Below are 23,985 nucleotides of genomic sequence, written 5' to 3'. Positions count from 1 at the left end.
CAGCTGTCCTAACATAAGGCACCCCTTTGTCCTCCCACCCATTTCCTGCAGCCAATCCTTGCCCTTTTGCTGCCCCACTGGGACCATGTTTAGCCATCCTGCTAAAGCATAAGCCCATTGTGGATGTTTCTCCTCTTACCTACAAAGACTTTTATCACTGGGTTTTGGGATATAAGGGTCATGAAGAAGATGAGTGCCCATTCATTCATGTAGCAACTCAACAAATGTTTATTGAGCACCTGCTACGCAACAGGCACTGGGCTGCGCGCAGCAGTAGGATGAACCACCAGCTGCGGTTGGAGATCAGAGCCTGCAGCCCGGAAGAGACAAATATTAAACAGGCAAACACACCAACAAGTAAAGTGATGGAGGACCTAGTGTTGCGTGCTCAGGACAAGGCCTCTCGGAGGAAGCCACCTCTGAGCACAAGCCTGGGGGCGCTCGAGTTCTCTGTAAGAACAGCACGAGGCTCTCTTATCATTCTATCCCTGGTCTCCATTCCAGGTTTTCAGCTTCTCCCAAACCAAGTTTAATATTTTTAATTATAAAAATAAGATGTACTCATTGTAGAACTTTAGAAACTCAGAAGAAGATAAAAGAAGAAAAATTAAATTGCCCACAAACTCACACTCCCATTATTGCTAACTGGTACATTTATATGTATATACAATTATAAAAAAGGAAACTTTTATTATTGAAAAGAAAACGTATGGACATGGTAAAAAAAATCCAAGACATAAAAAATGCATAATAAAATTGTTATTCTCCTTCTAGCCACTACCACCCCCAGTTTTATTCCCCAGAGTAACAGTTTTTTTATGCGGACTTCAAGAAATATGTATATATATCTTTTTTTTTACATAAAATGATATCATTCTATAGACTCTATGTTGCTCCTTGCTTTACTATTTAACAATATATGCTGGAGAAGGAAGTATAGCTAATCTTTATTCTTCCTTAATGACTATTAATGCCTATTTTTACATAGCTGAGACCACATTATATAATAATCTTGCATCCTGCTTTTTCATTTAATATCACATCGTCAAAAATTGTTATTTCACTGAAGTTTTTGTAAGAAGTAAAAAAAAACATTTTAATGAGTGCAAAACATTCCACTCTATGAATAAACCATAATTTCTGTAAATATTACCTAATTATAAATACTTAGACTATTCAGTAAAATGTGAATGGCTTCAATGAACATTATGAATAAAGCCTTTGCTGCCACCTTCTACCCATAGAACATTTCAATCACTTCTACAAGAATTTATTGAAAGTCAGACGGAAAAGGACAAGAGCCACATGATTTCACTCATATGTGGAAGACAAAACAAAAAGCAACAAGAACAAACAAAACACACATACGAGCAAACAACAACCAGATGACAGAATATCAGTTACTAGAGAAGCAGGGGGTTGGAGGAGGGTGAAGAGGGTAAGGGGGTCAAATGAAAGGTCACAGAGGGAGACTAGACCTCTGGTGGTGAGCACACAATGGAGTGTACAGATGTCTGTTATCAAGTTGTAGACCTAAACTTATATGTTATTAAGCAATGTTGGCCCAATAAATGTAATTTAAAAATAAATAAATAACTGTGAAGCCCTCTGACAAGCCCAGCATCGTTCTCTGGTCTGCGATCTACTGCAACACCGAAGGTGGGTGTGAGGTGCACGGCGTTTAGGAAGAAGAAGAACCTTCGCTGGGCTGCACACCAATGCTCTCTGGACGGCCCCGTCTCCAGCTGGCCTCAATCAGCTCTGCTCTAGGCAGCAAGACTAATGCCTGTTCTCACTATTTTTGCTATCTGACCTATTCCTCCCACGACTGAACTCTGCTCACCAGGAGGTGATAGTTACGTGAGTCAAGGGCTCAGAACAAGGGGCAAAGGGGGCCACCTGGCTAGCTTAGATTCCAAGCCTCCGTCTCCTTCTGATTTAGGAAAGGGATGTCCTCCATGTGGCCTAGGGGCCCTACATCAAGGTACGTGGCTGCGCCCAAACTGGTTATAAAATGTCCCTTTATCTGGCCCTGTGGGCACATATCTTTTGGAAATCTCACTGGGATTGGGAAGGAGTGGCTAAGACAACAGAATTTGGATGCCTACCCTCCACTGGATACTTCTGTATCCACTTGCACGTAAGTCCTGGCCCAGTAAATACGCATGCAGGTTCAGGAGCCAGAGGGTCACTACTTCCTAGACAGGTTATTACACCTCTCTGTCGCTCCAATACCCTCACCTTTAAAATAGTGATAGTAATAGAACCTATCTCATAGGACTGCTGTGAGGTTTCATGAGCTAGTTTCATATAAGTAATTTAGAACTATACCTGGGATGTTATAAGCACACTCAATAAATATTTATCATTATAATTTATAACAGGTGAAAAATAAAGTTGAGCACTTAAATTTTTAAAAACCCACCAAACTCCAACAGCATCATGAAAGAAGCTCAGAAGGAATTAAATACTTTATGAAATCAACTACAAATATTCAAAACTCCTCAACATATTATTCCAAGGAGGAACATGGTTGGAATAAAGTAGTGGAACATTGCTTGACTGTTGAATTGTTAAGACCAAGGGGCTAGACCAAGCCCTATGAACTTCCCTTCATCTGGGCTCATGATAGAAGATCTACTACTTATTGTTTCAATGAGCCAATCACTTCAATTACACAGCCTCATTTCTAACCCTCCAGGAAGAGCCTGGGTAAAAATGTCTCTGAGAGGCATTCCAGGTGGAGGGAATCACGTCACGAAGCATGGGACCACGGACATGTACTGTGTGCTCCACGGTGACAAATGGCTCACTGGAGGTGACACTGGAACCTTTCTCGTGGTTGAAGCCAGAACCCAGCAGAAGAAGATGACCCTGGAAAAACTGGAACTGGGTCAAAATATGCAGCTGGGCTTCTGAGGCCACATGGAAGTGATTGCATTTATTCAACAAACATAAGAACAAAGGTAACTCTTCATATTTCTAACTTAAATAATATTATATGTGGCCATGTAGAGGATGTTCCAAGGGGCAGAAAAATTAGAGGAAAAATGACTACATTAAAGGTGGTTATTAAGAATCTGCGTAAGAGATTATGAGAATCTAATGTAGGGAGATGGAAAATTCAAGAGGAAGAAAGAGACAGAAGCAATGAGTCTCCGTGACTGTTAATGTCACAGGCAAAAGAAAGAGGGAGGAACGTTAAAGTTGTTCCAATGCATCACACTGGAAAGACAAGAGATTAGAGCGCAGCACAGTGAGGTGCTGGTGGTTGGAAATGTTCCCGGAGTGCTGAGGAGGGCGTGTTCTGGTGGTGCGAGCCTCGGAGGAATCCCGGGTGTCTCCATCGCTGGGTTCCCCTGGGGCCAGGAGACACTGGTGTGGAGAGAGAATTATTGAAACTGCAAGTGGAGGATGTGCAGATTTAGTTTTTACTCATTTGACTACTGTGCCAAGTATTGTCCCTGCCAATAAGGGTAAACCTTCATTGCCTTCCGATGCTTCCCAAACCCTCCACATGGCCTCTCTCTGCCTCCTGCCAAGAGTAATGTGTCCTTACCCTATACCTCCTTGGTACCCAGTGTGTAGGACCACATGATGCTATAATTATCTGATCCTCTACCTGTTTCCTAGGAATGTGCCTTATCTGTCATAATATCAATACTTAGTACAATGTCCAGCACACAGCTGCAATCAGAATCCTGTGATGCAGGATTCCTTTATTGCCTAATATACAAAGATAATCACATGCAGTTGCATTAGTCCCTCGCAGATAGTTGCCGTGTTAATGTTCCTTGACCTGTTGAAATTGATAGGAGGAGATGTGTAGTACGACAAATTCTAATCGAGACACTCAGATGTCGTCTGCTGCACACTAAATGCACAACAGACCCATCTGCCTTTGCTCATATTCCTGCCACAATCATTTTGTTATCTCTATGTCTGGAGCCTCACAATGTAATTTTTTTTTGAGATCTCTACCCTACCAATGCCCAGAAAAATAGCAACAAAGAAAGTGAAAACCAAACTCAAAAGGAAAGCAGGTGACAAGCAATATATTTTTCTATTTTAATTATTTTATTTAAAAACCTGTTACCTGATAGAAATCTGAAAGGACTGTAGAGAATGCCAGGACTTTGAGATTTAATTTGGGTTTTACAAGCAGTGAAAGCAAATGAGGCATTCATCGCGAAGTAATTTCTCAACTGTTATTATCGTCCTCGGTACATTGACAAGGAAACTAAGACACAGAATAGAGAAGTAAGCAGTCCAAAGTCACGTGCAGAATAATCTGAGGAGGAGGGGAAGAGAATGCTGAGCACAGACCAGTGGCTCTTAACCTTTAGTGAGCAGAAAAATCACCTGGCATGCTTGTTTTACATACAGATTCCTGGGCACAGACCTGGTGAATAACACTCAGGAGGCTGTATTTTTGCAGGCTCCCTAGGTGATTCCTATGAACACTTACATTTGGGTGCCACCGATCGATCCTATGGTCAGGGGTCAGAGGACACACGGTGAGGAACACCATGCTAGACTCTTCAAATGGTTCTGCTGTACTTGCCCTAACCAGGATGCCACTTTGTGAAGAGTCTAAAGGAAGGCAGCAAGCAGGACTATGGGAGGCTCCTCCCAGTAAGCTCTCTGGCTCTCCACCACATCCCATCCTAACCAAGCCGGGCCTGGCAAGCAGGAACCAGCTCCACACACGCCCATCCCGACTTCCCCCACGCCACTGCGCAGACGTGGGAACTCCCCGCCGTCCTGCTTCTGAAGGGTAGCTGCTGTGATGGGACAGCTCCCATTCCCAATCCTTTCCTGCAAGTTGGGGTTTTTTTGTTCTCTGTACAATTAATTAGCTAATAATTTTTGCTTCTGATCCATTCCTCATTAAAAAGCTGAATCCCCGAGTTGGGGCTGTCAGAACAAAGGTGGGAGAATTTATGTCTTAATTTTGGTTCATTATGGCAGGAAGCCTCTTGCGCCCATCACTCTCTCTCCTCAGCCCCTCCCCTCCCAGCTCTGACGGCTCTGTGACCCTAAATGCCTCTCACACGGCAGCCACCATACAGGCTGTCTCTGCCCTTTATCTTCCGCTGCCTCATTAAGAGAAATGAACCTGAGTCTGAAAAAGACGACACAGGGGAAATAAAAATGTAATCCCTTGGTGCCACCTATAATGAATTGTTATGAAAACCATGAAAATATCTGTCTGCGGATATTGTTCTTTGATTTGAAGTCAGTGTTGTAAGCGGTAATTTTTGTCATTAAAGCTGTTAATCTGCTCAGCGCTCCTCATAAGTTTTTATGAAGAAAAACAGCCCTGCTGCCTCCCCGCTCATTGCAGAGCACCATGGAATAATTAGCTTTAATTATGGCTGATACTGCTGTCTGTTGAAAGTGGAGGGGCTTCACGCTGCTTGGGCTAGGGACAGGGCCTGCTCAGCCTTCAAAGGGCCAGAGGAGAGGGGCCTACAGCTTTGAATCTGGGCTTGCAGACACAGCCAACCACAACCACCGTGTACCACACCCAGCCAGGGCTGGTTCACTCTGGCCACCACATGCTCATACCCAAGCATGAAAATGCACACTCACATGGACACTCACACCTTACAACATACACACACACAAATGTCACCCCCCTCAAATCCTAATCATCATGACCAAGTCCAACCACTACAAACACCCACGCCATCCATGACTCACATACACTACTAATCACAACATAGGTGTAACCGAGTCATAATAAGACAGGCGCCAACTAAGACAGGCACCACAAAAACGCAGCATACACAACCAGCTACAGAAACATAAACCTTCAGCTGTATCATATGCATAGCCCCCCTCCCTCAATCACACCCAACACCAACCACAATACACACACACTGACAATGACACAGGTACCTGCACATATGTAGTCATGCATCGCATGAGGGCATTTCAGTCAACAACAGACCACATGCAGGACAGTGGTATGCCCTGTAGCCTAAGTGTATAGTAAGCTATACCATCTGGGTTTATGTAAGTATACTCTATGGTGTTTGTACAATGCCAAAGCATCTAACAATGCATTTCCCAGACCGTATCATCCCCATTGTTAACCAGAGTATGACTGTAGAGTCAACCATAAACAGACGCATACCCGATGATGAAACGCACACCAGCGCATTATCTCTAAGGGGCAGCCAAATCAATCAGCCCTATTATGTAAAAAGCCTAGTATAAAGTTCTGGAGGAGCAAATGTTCTTGACCTCAAAGAACTCATTATATGGTCAGAAATAAGGATCTATACCAAAAACAACTGGCAATTCGTTTAACGTCTGCTGATATAATGAGCCCTGGTTATGTGTCACACACAGGGCTAGGCACTAGGGGACCTTCATAGGTAAATAAGAAATGGTCTGGACCTCAGGAAGCTTGTGCTGGGTACAAATTGCCTCTCAAGAAAGAATCGGTCCACTTGCTGGGAGTGCTGTCTGCAGAGAACCTTTAGTTGTCTGCCGCCCGGGGGATCACATTAACCGCAAAGAGCTGCCTCGTCCAAGGTAACTCCCTCCCCAGGTGGCCACACTCAATGACTGATCGCTGTGGGGACATAAAAGCCTGTCCATTTCAGTTAATGCCACACAACTCTGACCAGGCATAGCTCACCTCACCAGTGGAATCCTACCAAAGTCTGCAAGCCAGGTCAATTTTCCCCTCTGCCCATTCCTTCACTTTTCTCTAATCCACAGATGTTGGCCCAAAGGGCACTTCCTAATAGACATCCTATCCCACTCGATTACATCTCAAAGTGTGCTTCTCAGAGAAAGCAGCCTGTGATAGAGCTAAATTCAACGCTATGAATGCTATCCACCCAGTAAGAGTATAGGGAGTAGACACTGAGGGGGACTCCCTCGAAGGAGAGAGGAATAGAGCGGTAAGAGAAGGATTTCTGGAGAAGGTGAGATTTAAAGTGGGTCTGGAATGACAGCTAGCATTATATAGTTGAGAAAGCACGGAGCTTTTTAGAGCAAAACGACTTGGGCAAAGGCAAAGGAGCAGGAAGTACAAAGTGTGTTCTTACCTCAGGGAAAGAGTGAGATATAAGAATGAAACCAGACCATGGATAGAGCTTGAAATAAAATTTTCAAAAGGGTCATACTTCATCTGTTAGACCAATTGACCTCAACATTTGGCGTTCCGAATTAATGACAATGGGTATGAAACCCAAAAGTGTATCCAGCATGGTTACAATTATGGTTAAAGGCAGGGGTGGGGGGATCATAAATTGAGGAATATTGAAAAAGAAAGAGAGCAGGTTATAGTCATACTCAAAAAACCTGGCAACCACTTCTATAGCAAAGGCAATAATGGAGTTCTCCCACTGTGGGCCTCCAGGCCATCCATCCAAGCGTCCATGCATTGATTCAATATTTATTGGGCCGTCCCAACCCCAACCCCAGCCCCCAAGCATTATGCCTCCTGTTACCAGGGACTTTGCATGGAGAAAGCATTTGTCCCTGGCAGATTGAATTTAGAGGCATTTGAAGTCTCCTTTTGTTCCATTTCAACAGTATTCCAAACTATATAGCATTGCTGCTGCTTCAGTTAATTTCCTAGGGAGTTTTAAAAAGAGAAAAATGACCTTTTCTTTGACTTGTCACTTGATTAAAAAATAACATTTGAGTTTGGCTTGACAGTTCAAAAAAATTAGTATTTTTTTTTCAATAATTCACTTAACCAGCTCAGTTCAAGTTCCTGTAGTTGGCCTAACCCAGAGAATCTATATGCTGAGGCAAGGCAGTTGCTTAGGATTCACCCAAACTTTCCAGCTTCTCCCTCTTAGGCTTGGGGTTACGAGCCCAAAGTAGAATAAAAATATGGCCCCAGTCTAAATAAACAAGAATGGTGACTTCTACTAAAGGGAACAACTAAATCAAACTATGAATACTTACTATGGTAGGAATTAAAGGAAACTTTCTTAATTATTTAAAATATATATCAGACACCAACAGAAAACATACATAATGGTGAAATACTAAGGATAACTCTATTGAAATTAGGAACAAGCAAAGATGCCACTATCACTGCTACCATTGAGATTTGTTCTGGAGGTCTTAGCCAATGCAGTAGGACAGGAAACAGATTCTGAGTAGATATTGGAAAGGAAAAGAGAAAACTACTATTATTTTCAATCATGATTATCTTCCTAGAAAATCCAAGAAAATCAACCGAAAAACTACTTAAACTATTAAGGGAGTTCAATGAGGGGTAAGATACAAGATGAATAAACAAAAACTAACAGCTTTCTTATGTGCCAGCTAAAATATATTGGAAATGTTCATATTGAAGAAATATCTCATTTACCTAGAAAAACGTAAAATTCCTAAGAATAATTTAAAAAATCAAGACCTATATTTTTTGAAATTTTTAAAATAAACCCAGGCATGATTGAAAAGCATCAAGCAATTAGAAGCTTACATGCATGATGCTACATAGGGCTTGTGGAGCTGAACTCCCTTCTGTTATTAATTTTTATTCCTGGTGAATTCTCTACCTAGAAATAATGATTTTGCTTCATTAACAACCCGCCTTTCCAGCTTTGGGTCACAAAGAGCAGTATAATGCAGTTTTACCGTTTTGCCTACTGGAAGCCAATCAAAGGATATGGTTCTAAGATTGCTGTAGCTCCAACCAACAACACGGATCCCCAACTATTCAAAAACATTTGGGCTTAGCTAAGAAGCAAAGATAAATGCCATAGAATAAAAACTATCACAGAAAGTTTGCATATAATAAAAACATTAAGTATTTGTTAAGCAAATAATGCTTACAACAGGTCTAAAATTGTCATGTCTTGATTATAACAAACTACTTAATTTTACATAGCACCTCACATGCAATGTCTCACTCCATCATCACAAAAACGACAAAGTAAGTAGCACAGGTGTGATGTTTAAATACTTGTATATTATGAAGCATATATCCTGCTCTGTGGCATATACAAAGTGTAATCTTTCACACAAAATAACTCATTTAATGATGTTTTCTGACATCACTCTGAGATAAGTGTTCTATCATGATGCTTATTTTATGGATAAGGAAAGTGACGCTCAGATAGGTTAAAACTCTAACTGTGGAGTCTGTAAGTGGCAGAGCAAGGGCGAGCCCAGCTAAGTCTGGCTTCAGAGGCTTCGCTCTTACCCCTTACGGTGTTATTCTGACCCATCACAATCAACATCAGCAGGAGTAGGCAGCATTGTTCCCTAGCACATTAGTTTGGCCAGGCTTTCATGAGAGAATACAACAGATTTGGTGGCTTAAACAACAGAAATTATTTTCTTACAGTTCTGGAGGCTCGAAGTTCAACAGCAAGGTGACATCAGCGTTGGTATCTGATGATGTCTCTCTCCTTGGTTGCAGACGCCTGCCCTCTGCAATTATACATGACAAATGTTAAACTCCTCGCGTGGCCTTTCCCCTCTGCATGCACATCACAGTCTCTCTTCCTCTTCTTATGAGGATGCCAGTCCTATTGGACAAGGTCCCCGCCCTTATGACCTCACTTAACCTTAATTATATCCTTAGAGGCCCTGTCTTGAAATACCATCATATTAAGGGTTAGAGCTTAAATATATGAAGTTGAGTCCTTCACATCTATATTTAAAAATAAGGAAACTGATGTGCAGGGAAGTTAGTGGACTTGCTAAGGGCATACAGCTATGAAGTAGAGGAACTTAGGTCCAAACCTAGATGTGTCTAATTCTAAATGTCCATGTTCTTTCCACTTCCCCACAGTAATTATTCACACTATGGAAAGGAAAATGATATTTAAACAATGTAAAAGAATATAGATAGATACACAGATAGACAGATAGATAGACAGATAATATAAAACTCATTTTCATTCTGCGTGGGAACACTCAGTGTACATTTTCAAACCCTGTTTTATCTTCACCATTATTTCTAAGCTGCTACTAAAATGAGTTGGCATTACCGTTCTGTGCCTTCACCCCTCCTCCCAACCTGAGAACAAAGAGGGGTAGCCCAAAATCATACTGACATTAAAAACAGGAGATTAAAAACCTGCCATAGCTAACCACACACATAAAAACCAGAACGGGCTGTATGTACTTTGATACACTTAGAGAGAAAGGGCCATATAAATCCAGATTGCTCTCCTACTTAGACATCTAACTCAACTTCACAGGGTCCGAGGCTTCAGGTGCAGTGTTATTTTCCAGATAGAGTCGTTCATTTATTTATCCAAGCAGCATTTAGTGAGCAGGATCTGCCCATCAGTCGATCCCAAACTAACTCTTTCCGTCAAGGACGGTGGTGCGCTCCTTGCCTGCCCACAGACACAGACCCTTCTGGTGAGCACTGGGTCCTTCCTTAGGTTCTTCCCTCCGTGTCTCCACCCATATCCTTCCACTCCCAACCCCCATTCACCAAAAGAAGGTGACCTAGCTTTAGCAGTAAGTATAGTTGTGCCTATTTTACAGATAAGAGGACAGAAGGGATGAAGTTCAATGTCATACAACGTATAAGTGCTAGTGCCAAGGTCAGACAGAACCCAAGCAGCTGATACTTGTATCCACTATGTTATATAGAATTCTTGATATGCTATATTTCTTTAATTTGATTATCAACATCAGAACTGAAGGAAAGTTCAGGTTTGCAGAATTCACAGGCACATACCTAAAGAAGAGAACTCTTAAGCTGGGAAAACAAGACCTGAGAAGTCAAGGGATTTGTCCAAGGCCACTCAGTGAAGCAGGAGACAAACAGCACTCAGAACATTGATTCCTCAGAACATGCCTGACCATCGTGACCCACTTTCAGGGATCTGGCAACCCCAGTATCCTGGGACGATGGTCTGGAAGGTAAGGGGAACCCAAGCGCAAGCCCACTATTCATTGTCCACCTGAGCATGGCATCCTCTCTGTGAATCAGGGTGGGCACAAGGGCATGAATGTCCAGCACAGGGCCCCATTATGGGCAATTCCCCTAATTGGGGAAGACTAAGAATAAAAATAAATATAACAGATGAGTTCATGTCTAATATGTAAGAAGGCGCTAAGCACTTAAAAAGTACAGAGTCAAATAAAGGGGACAGGGAGTGCCACCTGTGGATTAAGGAGGGGAAGATGTTACAGTTTTCACTAGTGTGGGCCGGGTGAGCCACACTGAGAAGGTGACGTCTGAGCAAAAAAGACATCAAGGAGATAAAGGACACTGCGACACTGCCATGGAGATATCTGAAGAACAGGCATCCCAAGCCAAGGGAACAGCACGCTGCAAAGGCCCCAACGAGAACGGACCCCGTTGGGAGGTTATTGCTATAATCCAAGCTGAAGATGACCGTGACTAGAGTGGTAGCAATGGAGGAGGTGAGAAGTGGTGGAATTCTGAAGGCCAACTCTGTAGTATTTCCTGACAGATTGGCTGTGCAATGTGAGAGCCAAAGTATTCGGGCATGTCTCCAAGCTCTGGACATGAGCACATGGAAAGATGGAGATGCTATCATCTGAGAAGGCGGGGACTGTGAATGAAGCAGGTTTGGGGGAAGCGGAAATATGAGGAATTCCATTGGGGCATGTTGAGTCTGCGATGTCTATCAGATATCCAAATGAAGCTGCCTAGCAGGCTAACAAACGTATGAGTCTGAGGTTCAGGAGGGCAAGTTTGGCTGAAGATATAAATTTGAAAGCATACAGGTGGTATTTAAAGCCAGACAACTAAGACCATCTCAACAGGGAGTGAATGTAGATAGAAGAAAAAGAATATTAAAGACAGAACCCTGGGGCACTCCAACACACAGAGGTCAAGAAGAGGAGAGACCAGGAAATGAGATTTAAAAGGAGCAGCCAGTGAGGTGGGAGGAGAACCAAGCAAGTGTATGATGTTCTGGAAGCCAAGGGAAGAAAGTGTATCAAGAACGAGGAAGTGTCCAGCTGTCTCAAAAGCTTCTGATAGGTCACATACCATGAGTTCTGAAAATGACCACTAAATTAGGCAACATGAAGGCTGCTTGGAAACCCTACCCAAAACAATTTTGATGGAGAGAGATGGAAACAAAGCCTGACTGGGGTTTACAAGAAAAACGAAGGAGAGAAGATGAAGGCAACACAAGCGAGCAAAGAAACAGGGTCACGAGTAGCATGCAAGACAAAATCGAGAGAAAATTTCTTTAAGATGTGAAAAGTAACAGCATGTTTAGATGCTGATGGGAACAATCCATTAAGGAGAAAGAGTCTGGGGCTGGAGAAGAGAGGAAGGATTGCAAAAATAGTGCCCCTGGGCAGGCAGGAAGGGATGGCGTCCAGGGCACAAGTGAAGGACTTAGTTTTAGATAGAAACATGAGTAATGTTTTATTTTAACAGGCCCAAGACAGAGGAGTATATGGGTGCAGATGCTGGTGGATGGCGTATGGTGTTTGGGAGAGGGATTGTCAATAAGTAAAGGCCAGTGCAGAAGCAGGGCCAGACGGTGAAGGGTTACATAGACTTCCATAAGTGGTCCAGATTCCAGTGCAAGTGCAATAGGTGGCAACATTACACTTTTAGGCAGATTTCCACTTTATAAAATGTATTCACAGGACTAAGTAGAATATAGTTAAGATAGAAAGGGAACCTAAAGATAGAGAGACCAATTAGGAAGATGCTGAAGATGTGTAGATAAGAGAAGATAATGGTAATAGGAATAGAAAGAAGCTGGTATACTTGAAACTTTTAACTAATGTACTCTAACAGACCTGTTATCAATTGAAAATGACCTCAATTTCCTGGCTTGGTCAGCTGGAAGGACAGATATGCCATTCGCTGAGCTCAGGAACTGAAGAGGAAGAACCCAACTGAGATAGAGGATAAACAGTTGGTTTCTGGACTGCCGTGGTTTAGACATCTATGGGGTACCCAGAAGGCGGATGTCTCCAGGTGAGGGATTATTCGGAGCAGGAACTGACAAAAGCTCTTAACGGCAACTGAAGATCTGGGAGTCCTCCGCAGTGACTGCAGGACACTGGCAGAGTCTCCGGGATTGATTGCTGTGTGTAGTGCTGTCCGCTCCTACACTCACTGGTCCAGACCACTCTGCTTTTACAGGACTCTTCCCTTTGACTTTGGCTGTCACCCTGATGTCAATGGAAGCTGCTTTTAATCCACCTTTATTTTACATTTATTACAGCTAGGTGAAGGCATGAAAGTAGCTAGTCCTACAGAATATAATAACAGGCCTTTGCCATAGCAACTCGGAGCCCTTTTCCATTTTCAATTTTATGGATATATTCTCGCTAGCTAAGGTTTTAGATGAGAGGATGCTACTATAAAATGCATTCTAGTCCTTAACTATAAACACTGTTTTTATCATGTGCTATTGTGCATAATCCAAGCATTGTTTGTCTCCATTTTAAATAAGATTAGCAAAAAGCTAATTATCTAAAAAAGTGATTCCTAGACTGTGGACACGCACCCCTGCCTGTGCACATGAGATGCTTTTAGGTGGTGCGTGATCATGACATGAAATAACATTGACTCCCATTGCAAGGAAGCGGATTTGATCTCCACTTCCCTTCCAGGAGAAAGACATGCTCTGCTGTGAGTGTGGCCTTAACTCCTAGTATCCCCTGACAACAGTGATAAAGCCGGCCTTGGGTTCAGAGTCCTCCACAAACCAGCTTCTAACCAGAACTCAATACCGTTGTTTTATTTTCATTGTATTAATTTTCATATTTAATTTGTATTTATGGCAAATGGTTTCATTTATAGCATGGATGCTAAATGTCCTTCTAAAATAGTGTATTTTTTAAATGAATCGATTTCGAGAAATATATTAAGTAAAAGATGGTTCTTGGCTATGTCCCAAAAAATGAAGATGGTGATGTTAAGAGGTAATTCCCACCAAAAAAAAAAAAGTGAAATCATGACTCATGCTCATATACAATAACACATGTTAAAGATTTTATGATTTAACTCATTCATTACTTAAATGAGAAAACCAGGCAAATGATATAACTGGTTCAAAAAAGAAGTAGAAGAAGCACAAACTTATATTCTTCGAAAGAATATTAAATATAAAAATAGACACAAATTTGACTTTGGCGCCAGAAGACGGGTTGTCCTTTCACTGGACAGAATTAATTTCTACATCAAGAAACAAGAACTATTTTGCTTTACTATTATCTATATACAGAGTTTACAATCTACACACAGAGTAATAAAACAGGTCAAGGACAGTGGAAGGCTGGAAGGAAACACTGAACAAGGCACAGTGTTTTGCTGAAACACTGACCTAAGGAAATTCATAGTCAAAGTCCTAGGGAGGTCACCGCGTGTAGAGGAAAGGTGCGTGGTCAGCAGAGGTGTGGAAGTTTGGAGTCCTGCCCCTGCAACCATGTGAGCCGGGGCAAGTAATTTCTCCCTGTTGGCCTCAGATTACTTCTCTGTAAATGAAGGACCTGGACAAGATACTTTCCAAGGGTCCTACATGTATGAAATTCTCACATTCATGATACTTAAACCCCATAGGCTTTAACTATGGAGAGTGGCATGTTAAAACAGTGCCCCTCATCTGTAAAATTCACAACCTTGAACCGGCCTGCTCACCAGCCTTCCTCAAAGAGGGGAGCCATCTCCCTCTACTCAAACCAGCAGTGTAGTCCGTGGTCACCACACACCACTGTCCATTAGGGAAGGGGTGTCTTCCTTCGTGTTCACCTTGTAACCAAGTCTTTGCTGAAACCCATCAAACATACCTCATTTGCCATCATCACTGCTGTCATTAGTAACAGAGGAGAAGTCCCAGCTTCCACTGGCTACCCTGTCACATCATTAACTTCCCTCTCCCTGAATTCGCTGCAGGTCCCACTCCTGCTCAGAAAGCCCCTGTGCCTTGGGAGGCATTAACATAGTTATTTTAAAAGTAATTTGATATGAGAATTTCAGTGATGCACAGTTCAATTTTTGTACCCCCTCCTGAGTTTTTCTGGACCACCATTTTGAGGATTAATAAAATTTACATGGAGTCCAATTCATTCCTTCCTCAAGTGACAGGGAATGGGGACAAGGCAGAGGTTAAGAGGACTACACTCCATGACCTTACACCAGGAAAGAGCCCAGGGAGGGGCAAATACTGTCTTCTTCTCCTCCCGTGTGGTTTTGGTGCCCTGACAGGGTGGGGTGAGAAAGTAAGGGCGTGGGTTTTGAGGCCAGCAAGTCTTGGATGTGCCACCTATCAACAAGTTCATTCATTTCTCTGCACCTTGGTTTCCTGCTCTGTTAAAAAAACATTAGAACAATCACAGGGTTCTTGTGAAGCTTAAAATTAGGTGTGTAGAACACTTAGCACACTGCCAGTGAGCACTCAATAAATGTTTCCTGTTCTTGAAGTTGCCATGGTCCTACCTGACTGCACTTGGAATTGGAAAACAGAAGTAACCACAAAAATAAGCACTCTTTCATTCCATTGATGGGACTGAGAAGCACAAATTGGCAGTGACAAAACGGTGACAGGGATGTGGGGTACAGCGTAGGGCGCAGAGTCGACAGTACGGTGAGAACGATCCGGGGTGCCAGGCGGGCACCTGGCCATCGGAGGGAGCACTCTGTAGCCTAGACCGATGCCTAGTGCTGTGCTGTACAGCTGAAACTAACACAAGATAGTGCTGAATGCAACTGTAATTGAAAAATAAAATAATTTTTAAATTTTAAAAAATAAATAAGCATTCTTTCATTCAGTTGCTTAATAGGCATTTTCTCCCTTACCCATTTCAATTATTTTCCATTATAAAAATTAGGAGCAATACAAGTTTATTAATACTTTCAGCCAGTGTTGGAAAGTGTATACGCCAAAGTAGTAGGCGTAATCTCTGAAGTATGGGGTTGGGAGAATTTCACTTTATACTTGCAGCATGACCAGGTTTTATTCGCTGACAAACATATGTCAGTATGACTTTCTAAAAGATTTTCCTTTGGATAAAACTGAAATGCAAGTAGCATGAGTACTCGCAAAAGCAGAAAAAGAGGGAAAAGGACCTCTCCTCCCACCCCTCCAGGTACCATTGTCCTAACTCTTCCAAACACCCAGGGAGGTTGACTCCTGCACAGTGTGAATGAAACATCATGGATATAGGTGCAACGGCTCTGGGAAGCTGGAGTTCTTGAAATCTGAAGGGTCAGGGACCTCACTGAGTATCTGATGACAGCTGTGGCCCCTCCTCCCAGGGACGGTGCACACAGGACAGAGCTGCATACCGCTGCGGAGGTCCTAAAACTCTCGGGACTTGTGGAGGGATAGCACTAACGCTCATAGTATACCACTAACAAGATCCTTCACTACCTGCCTATTTGATTAAGGGCAAGAAGGTATTTGATTAAGTACCAAGAAGCTCCCAATCCCAAAAGCATCTTCTCCACAACAGTCCTGATACTGCGGCCTAATATTTCACTATGAGGAATTCCTTTGAATCACGGCATTATTACCTATAAAACTGCAAGCAACCCCAAGAAATTGAACATATTAAATTAGTATCATTCATTTTCCAACAAACACGTATTGAGCAAGTACTATATTCCAGGAGACAGGGTGAACAAGACAGTTCTCTTTGAACGCGGTCAGGTGCGCAGGAGAGGGTGTGCTGAATGTGTTAATGATGAGAGCGATGACGAAAAGAAAAAGTGACTGAACAGAGTGGCTGCGGGGAAGACAACCTTTCCTAGGTGCTCAAAAAGGCTTTCTGCAGACCCGCCCGGTAAAAACAACCCAGCCATATTAAAGTATGTGCGGGAAGACATTTCATGCCAAGTCATAGAAATGTTCATTGAATCTGCCTATCACATTTTTTTTTCTCAGATGAAGGCAGCTTCTAAAAACAGGAAGAAAGCAAGTCCAGAAAAGAAGAGACTTCAGAGAGAAAAAGAAAGGGACAACCCCGGGGGCGTTGCAAAGAGGGAGCTAGAGAAAATGGGTGAGAAAAGCAGCAAACCAGGCCTGAGGTTGGACTATACCTTAGCAGAGTGGGCATCTTCTCAGCTGCAAGTAACACACATCTGACTCAAAACGGCTTCAACAATAAGGAACTTCACCAGCTTACACAAGCAGAAATTCAGAACTAATGCAGGATTTGAGTAAGACACCATTAAGGCTCCTTTCATTCTCAGCTGTGTACTCCCCAGAGACAGAGACAGAGAGAGACAGAGACACAGAGAGCAGCAGAGAGCGTGAAGATATGGATGACAGGAAGGTGTGTAGGTGTGTGTGTGTGTGTGTGTGTGTGTGTGTGTGTACAGGTACGCAGATGTGTAGTATTTCCATGGTTTTCTAGCCCCCTTGCTCCCAAATGAGTCTGGCTTTGCTCACCTGGTTCATTCCACTCCCCAGATCTTTGAGACAGGCTCCCCCGTCACCAGACTAGCTCTTTAGATTTTGTGAGAGATGTGGAGAAAAGTAGATGGACAAAGGGCACAAAAGCTAGAAATGGAGGTAGATGTTTTCTGCGAATTTTATGAAATTGCTGAAAAGGGGAAAGCACAAGGTATGAGAGAAGTAAATAATTAGAGAAAAGGGGGATTTTTAAGAGCTTTTGAAGCATATGTATTCCTTTCTTAATGTTTGGGCAATTTAAATAAAAATTTAGTTGTTTTGGGTTGACATTTTTGTTCTTGTAACTAAGTTTTATTATTGCAACACCACTCTGAGAGTGGACTATGTGGTCCTGGCTTCAACAGAGTTACACACTCACTCACTCACTCACTCACTCACAAATGGCAAGAGCCAACAACCCTGCTTCTCACACCCCTTGAGAACGAGCTTGTCATGACCTGCTCCAATGCTCCTAGACCTAGCCTAGGCATGGCAGAAGGAAAGAGACTGGAATTTTGGCAAGTCACTTTTTAAAGGTCATGGCCCTCCGGTTTGCACTACAGTTCAAACCAAGAACTCTGCACTACGAGTCATTATTATTAAAAGCAGTTTGGATATAGCAGAAAGGCCTTGGCTTTTGGAGCAGGAGACATGAGCTAAAATTCTGTTAGCTCACTAGCTGAGTATACCCTTTAACATCTATAACTAGCTTCAGTATATTCTTTAACATGTATAAAAGGGGTGTAATAGTACCTCCTTTAATTGTTGCCTCCAAGCTCTCTGGGGGCAAAACTGTGAGCTCCTTGAATATATGGGCTTAACATGTGGAGTATTCCTCATTCACTTGTGTATACTTAAGACATAGCTCATCAATGGCAAGCACACGGCCCTATGCTGCACCTCCTTCCCCACGGAAAACAAAGCTAGTAAATAACAGCAGTTTGCTCCACTACGCCTGGCAGATAGTGGAGAGTGGACACTAAATAAGCAATATTTGTTGAGTGAGTGAATGAATGAATGAATGAATGGACAGAGTGCTCTAGGTGCTCGCCACCAACTGATCAGAGCTGGCTCTAGAGATAGAGCCCAACTGCTAGCCCTGGCCCTGGCCCTGGCCTCCCATCGAGCGATTTCACAACGTATGTACTAGTTTGCCCATGCCCTCTAGACCAGGGGCCGACCAAGCTCTTAGGGATGGCCTGTTTCTACAGATGAAGTTATACTGGGACACAGCCACACACATTTGCTTACATACTGTCGGTGGCTGCTTTCACACTACCACTGGCAGAGTTTGGTCGTTGTAACAGAGGCCATGTGGCACACAAAGCCTAAAATATTTACTATTTGGGCATTTACAAGAAAAAAAAATGCACACTCCTGCTCTCAGCCAGGCTCTGCTCGAAGGTAGAGGCTACATGCTTCACCTTCTTCCCCCTTGCACAGAGCAGGCGTTTGGTACATGTTAACTGAATTAACACATGTTAGGGGTTCTAAAAATGAAATTTTGAGTTCACTACAATTAGCCATTCTGTTTCTTACCAGGACTCTCGAGTGACAGAAACCAAGACAATCTACTTTCATGAGGAGAAGGTCTGTAGCAAGCAGCCGAGCCCCAAAGGCAAACTGCCGGCTAGGGGCCTAGAGCACTTGGGGTGTGGGTTGAACTGGGGTGGGGTGGAACTGGGGTGGGGGTGGGGTAGGAGACTGCAGACCAAGGGAAGAAGAGCATGAAGAGATCAAGAAGGAGCAAATCCACAGTCAAAATGGGTCTTCCACCTATTCTGCTGAAAGCCAACACTGTCTAATACATGTATGTCAGGTATGAACTTCCGAGCGTTGTTTGCGGGTGACTGACATCGGTCCCCTGACGGAAGTCATGAACTCTAGGGGTGGGGCCTAGGAACCTGCATGATTAACAAGCTCTCTGGGGGCCTTTTACACCCACTGATTTTTAGAACCACTGACCTAGAGAACATGCTCCTAATAAATATTCATCTCAGATGGGACCCTTGTCACACATGCTTCCACGTGAAGATTTTAAGATCAACGCATTCTCACTGAAGACTTGAGTACTGTCTGTTGAGAGGTCTTTCGCTGTGTCCACACAATGCCGGAAGCCTGGTCAACCCAATCGAAAACACTGGACAAAGCTTGGCGTCGTGAACTGGCCAAAAATTGATTGATGATCCAAGAGTCTCATGGAGACGCAGACCCAGCGAGAGACAAGGACAGCGGGGGGAGAGATATGCAACGGGATTACTACATTGCATTGGAAAGTATCTTTACCCCAAAATAACCAAGATAAATGATTTGTGGCTGTGACATAGGACAAAGAATTTCAGTGTAACAGAGTCGACTATGGAAAAAATGCAGCCAGTACAGTAAATCACTCTATGGGGAGAAAGAAAAAGGAAACAGTTCAGAATGAGTGCCTCTGGAGATAAAAATCACCTCTCTATTTCTGCAGGAAAAAAAATCCTTAGAAATACTGGGAAATAATTTATAGTAGGGGAAAAAAAGCCATTATAAGCCAAATGGCCTTTCTACATGATAGCAAAGTATACGTTTAACATCGGCTCATTATACCTTCCTTTCTATCAATTCTCACTAGGTTTTCATTTGCTGCCAAGGTTGGACCCCAAGAGTGTTAAGTCTAAAATCAATCCTTTCTTCTCAAGTCTGCAAATGCTCATGAGAGGGGTTGAGAAATGATGACAAACGCCCCCACCCCCGGGGCCCATTTCCTGACTTCTCAATGGCAGCCATTCAGTGCTTGTGTACCTGGGGCGCTCAAGCCACCCTCCCCGCAGACTCTGGAAGCAGAATTCAGAAACAGCATGCATTCCAAGGAACTCTTTTTTTTTTTTAACAACTGTAAAATTAGTAAAATGTGATTGGGAAAACCGAATAATCATTTGGGAAAATAAATGATGTTTGATTCCTAAATCACTTCCTACACAAAAAGGCATTCCAGATGAACCAAAAATTAAAGTGCAAAATATAACACCATAAAGATTCCAGAAGTCCACACTGGGAGAAATGCTATAATGCTACAGTGGAGAAAACATTTCTGGATGTAAACAAAATCCAAATGCCAAAATGAAGTATAGAAGAATTTTACCCCACAAAATTCTGCATTAAAGAAAATACCAGAAAAGCAAGTCAAAGATAATTAAACTGGGAGAAAACTAGGTTTCTGTGCATATCATAAACCAGAGGCTATATTTCTTTAATATGAGTCCTTAGAAATCAATAAGAAAAGAGTCCTTAGAAATCAATAAGAAAAATCCAACTACTAAAGAAAAAAGAGACAAGGACCTAGAAACTTCATAGAAAATTAACTAAAATGGCTTATAAGCATATTAAATTTACTTGAGTTCCTCGTCAAAGAAAAGAACCTTAAACATTATACCGAGATCCCATTTTCCACCTATCAGATAGATAAAGATTATAAAATTACAGCAACTTGTACTGAATGTGGCAAAACAATTTTAATACCTTACTTGGGGGAATGTAAATGGATTTAACCTCTGAGAAAGTCAATTTGGCAATATTTATCAAAATTTAAAATGTAAATGTCCTTTAGCTCAATAATTAAAGTTCTAGGGATCCATCCTGACATTTACCTGTGTACAATAGCCAAGACTGTTACCATATCGATGTTTATACCAGAACAAAACTAAAATATCCTGAATGCCCATCAACAGAGGGCTAGTAAAAGGAATTATGGTAAATACATAAAGTAGAATACAGTAATATTCTAAATATAGAATATATATTCCATAAATAGAAAATAGAAAATAGGATGTAGTATAGAATAAAATAGAATGAAGCTGCTAAAATTAAAGAGGTAACTTGGTATTAATTCTAGTAATGAAAACAAGAACATACATCAAGCAAAGTGGTACAGAAGAGCATACTGTGCCCACATGTAGTTACACCGCACAGGACATTTCTAGCAGAGAGCGCAGCAAATGGGCAGCAGGGCTTGCCTCTGGAGAGAGCCGGGGGGCTGGGGAGCAGGGGTGGGAGACTTTCCACCGTGCTCTGTGTCTCTCGTGCACCTTTTTAACTCTGAACCTTGGGCCAGTCCTCCTACTCAAAGGATACTTTTTAAGGAGCCGCAAGAAAATTGGACAAATGTTCACACTCTCTCACTACATTCTAAAGGGGTCCTGAAGTCAGGTTTTTACCTGTACAATTTGAGTATTATCATCAGGCAGGAAATTAAAATTTTTGTGATATTAAAATTCTGCTTTTTTTCCCTTCTCCCCCTTCCCAAACATGTCTTTAGACCCTCACTAATCCCTTGCCTTAGGGAGTTCTGTGGGGTAGAGAGCAGAAGCTACTAGGTCAGTGACTTCTATCCATCTGTTGTAAAAGCCCCCATGCTTGGAAGAGATTATGGCAGTAGACCCAAAGGGGAAGAAAGAGGTGTGCTTTTTGAATATAATATGGAGGTGGAGAGGGAAGGAGAAAGTTTCTGTAATCAGAGAGGTTCAGTGAAGTTCAGACAGCCCCAACAGTCAAGCTCCTAGGGATGGCTGTTTGGTGGGCTAAGGGGTCTCCCCCCAGAACACAGGTGCTCCCAAGCTCATCAACGAGCCCTAAGCCCAGGAACCAGTGACTGAAGGGCCTGTGGAGGCCACAAGAACTAACCTACATGGACCAACGGGCCACCTCTATCTGGCATTAAGAAAAGCCTAGGACCTTGGCAAATCTCTGGGTGGGGGAAAGGGTGGGAGCAGCAGCAAAGGTTTAAAGGAGGCCCCATAATGACTGAAGTTGGGTTTCCCTCCAGCCATAATGATGCAGAACTCATAGCTCTGTTTAAGGTGAGTTGTGATGCGGCTGATTTTGTGGGCGGAGACTCCTGCCTGGTTGACAGCAGGGCGCGCTGTCCATCAGCTGGTGTCCATAGACACGCAATGCAGTCGTGCTGCTGCTCTATGTCTTTTCTGATGGCAACACGTGAAAACATCTTTCTTTCCTCTCTTTTCTACCATGTTTTTTTCCCTCAAACCTTCCTTTGTTTCTTACACTTTCACCTTTACCTTATTTCTATCTCTGTTTCCTTTCCTGCTGCCCAAGAGGTAGACAGGTATGAACAAGGGCGATTTAGCATGACCAGAGTCACACTTAGATGAAGGTGCTGTCTTGAGCTTACAGAATCCATGCCCCAAGTCTAAGAAGGTTTTTCAAAACGGCTGCCTCTTCTGGCTGGACTTCCCGTGAGGCTGGAAAAGACGTCAACACGGAGGCGCACAATGAAGTTGACCCTGAGACTTCACAGGAGCCTTCTAGACAGGGCGAAGGGTAGGCTGACCTATCAAACTGGCCCCGAATACAACCATGCACTTGAACATGAGTCCAGGGAGCTGCTCTTCCCAGGTCATCATAAGGAGTTTGTAACGGGACACATGAGAGACCCCAGCATCATTCATCGCCAAAGAAATGCCACTTGCCTATCTGAAGAAACATAATGAAAAAGTAGGGAAAGTGAATGGGGAACTGGGACACTGGGGTATAGAGCGTCCCCGGAGTGCTTAATTTAATGGGCAGTGAAAGAAAGGCTCATTTTGTCAAGGGCCTAAGAGTTCCCAAAACATTTTTTAATTGTGTGTTTTCATCCCAAAGATAATTTCAAAAGAAAAGAAATGTTTTAGCAGCTATAAAGCCAAAACTCCTCTTTAGCAGGGACAGTTCGCAACTGAGAGTGAGTCAGCGTTTTCCAAATGGGCACTGTCTTCTCTGGAGTTGAGAAAATGTTTTCCTTTAGAAGGGACAATACATTACACCAGTTGAAGAAGTCCTGGTTTTAAGCATTGTCTTTTCAGGAAAATGGATAAAACATGAATGTCCCCCATGATCTCCCATCAGGGTGGCAGCGCGGACTGTGTAACAAGCAGCCGTGACTTGGGACAGCAGGGGCCTCGGGGAGCAGGGAAGACCTGGAGGAGTGGTGCAGTGTGGGGGAGCCAGGTGTGAGACATGAGAAGAGGGCACGGAGTAAGAGGAGGGTGGGAACCAAAGAGCAGAAGAGGGCCTTACAAAAGACCACCAAAGTACCATCCAACGCAATGTCAGATGCCAACCCAACAGACTGGTCTACCTTGAACTTGAGCTGCAGCCACTAGGCCAATCTTCCCTCCCCCAGTACGCTCCAACTGCCAACATGTGCACCAGCAACCCCACGATCCCCCACTATAGACCAGCCTGGAACTCCTGCTCTTCCCTTTCAAAACACCACCCATTCCTCAAAACCAACCTTCTCCCTGACCTCATCCAACAGCTTATATCATCTGAGCTGTGTATACTATCACTCATCCGTAAACTGTGTGAATTGCTCACTGTTGATCAACCCATACTCCTCTTACCTACCCAAGAATTCTGTAAGATCCTTGTGGGTAGGCCCTAGGGGAGCACATAATAATAATCCCTAGTATTTTCAACAACCACAAAGCACTTCTATGCATATGGTCTCATTTTACTCAAATATCCATCCTATTAGGCAAATTGGATTAAACATACACACACACATACAGACTTTTACCAAGAAAAAAAAAAGTCCCAGAAAAGTTGGTGACTGAATTTGAACTGATCAAGTGAACTGACAAGCATGCTAATAAATTCTCTAATA

At 42.9% G+C, this 23,985-nt stretch overlaps 1 long non-coding RNA gene across 1 annotated transcript in view; it reads right to left on the bottom strand.

Annotated features, from left to right (window-relative positions):
• Positions 1-9,458, bottom strand: part of LOC123478348 (uncharacterized) — a 112,805-nt gene extending 103,347 nt beyond the window's left edge. Inside the window, exon 1 of the long non-coding RNA XR_006653525.2 lies at positions 9,330-9,458. This is a non-coding gene — a long non-coding RNA (uncharacterized lncRNA). The remainder of the gene's footprint in view (positions 1-9,329) is intronic.
• Positions 9,459-23,985: the final 14,527 nt, after the last annotated feature.

This window comes from Desmodus rotundus, chromosome 6, assembly GCF_022682495.2.
Source record: "Desmodus rotundus isolate HL8 chromosome 6, HLdesRot8A.1, whole genome shotgun sequence".
Lineage (NCBI taxonomy): Eukaryota > Metazoa > Chordata > Mammalia > Chiroptera > Phyllostomidae > Desmodus > Desmodus rotundus.
The sequence above is the reverse complement of the archived record's forward strand: the minus strand, read 5'-3'. Positions and strand labels throughout refer to the sequence as shown.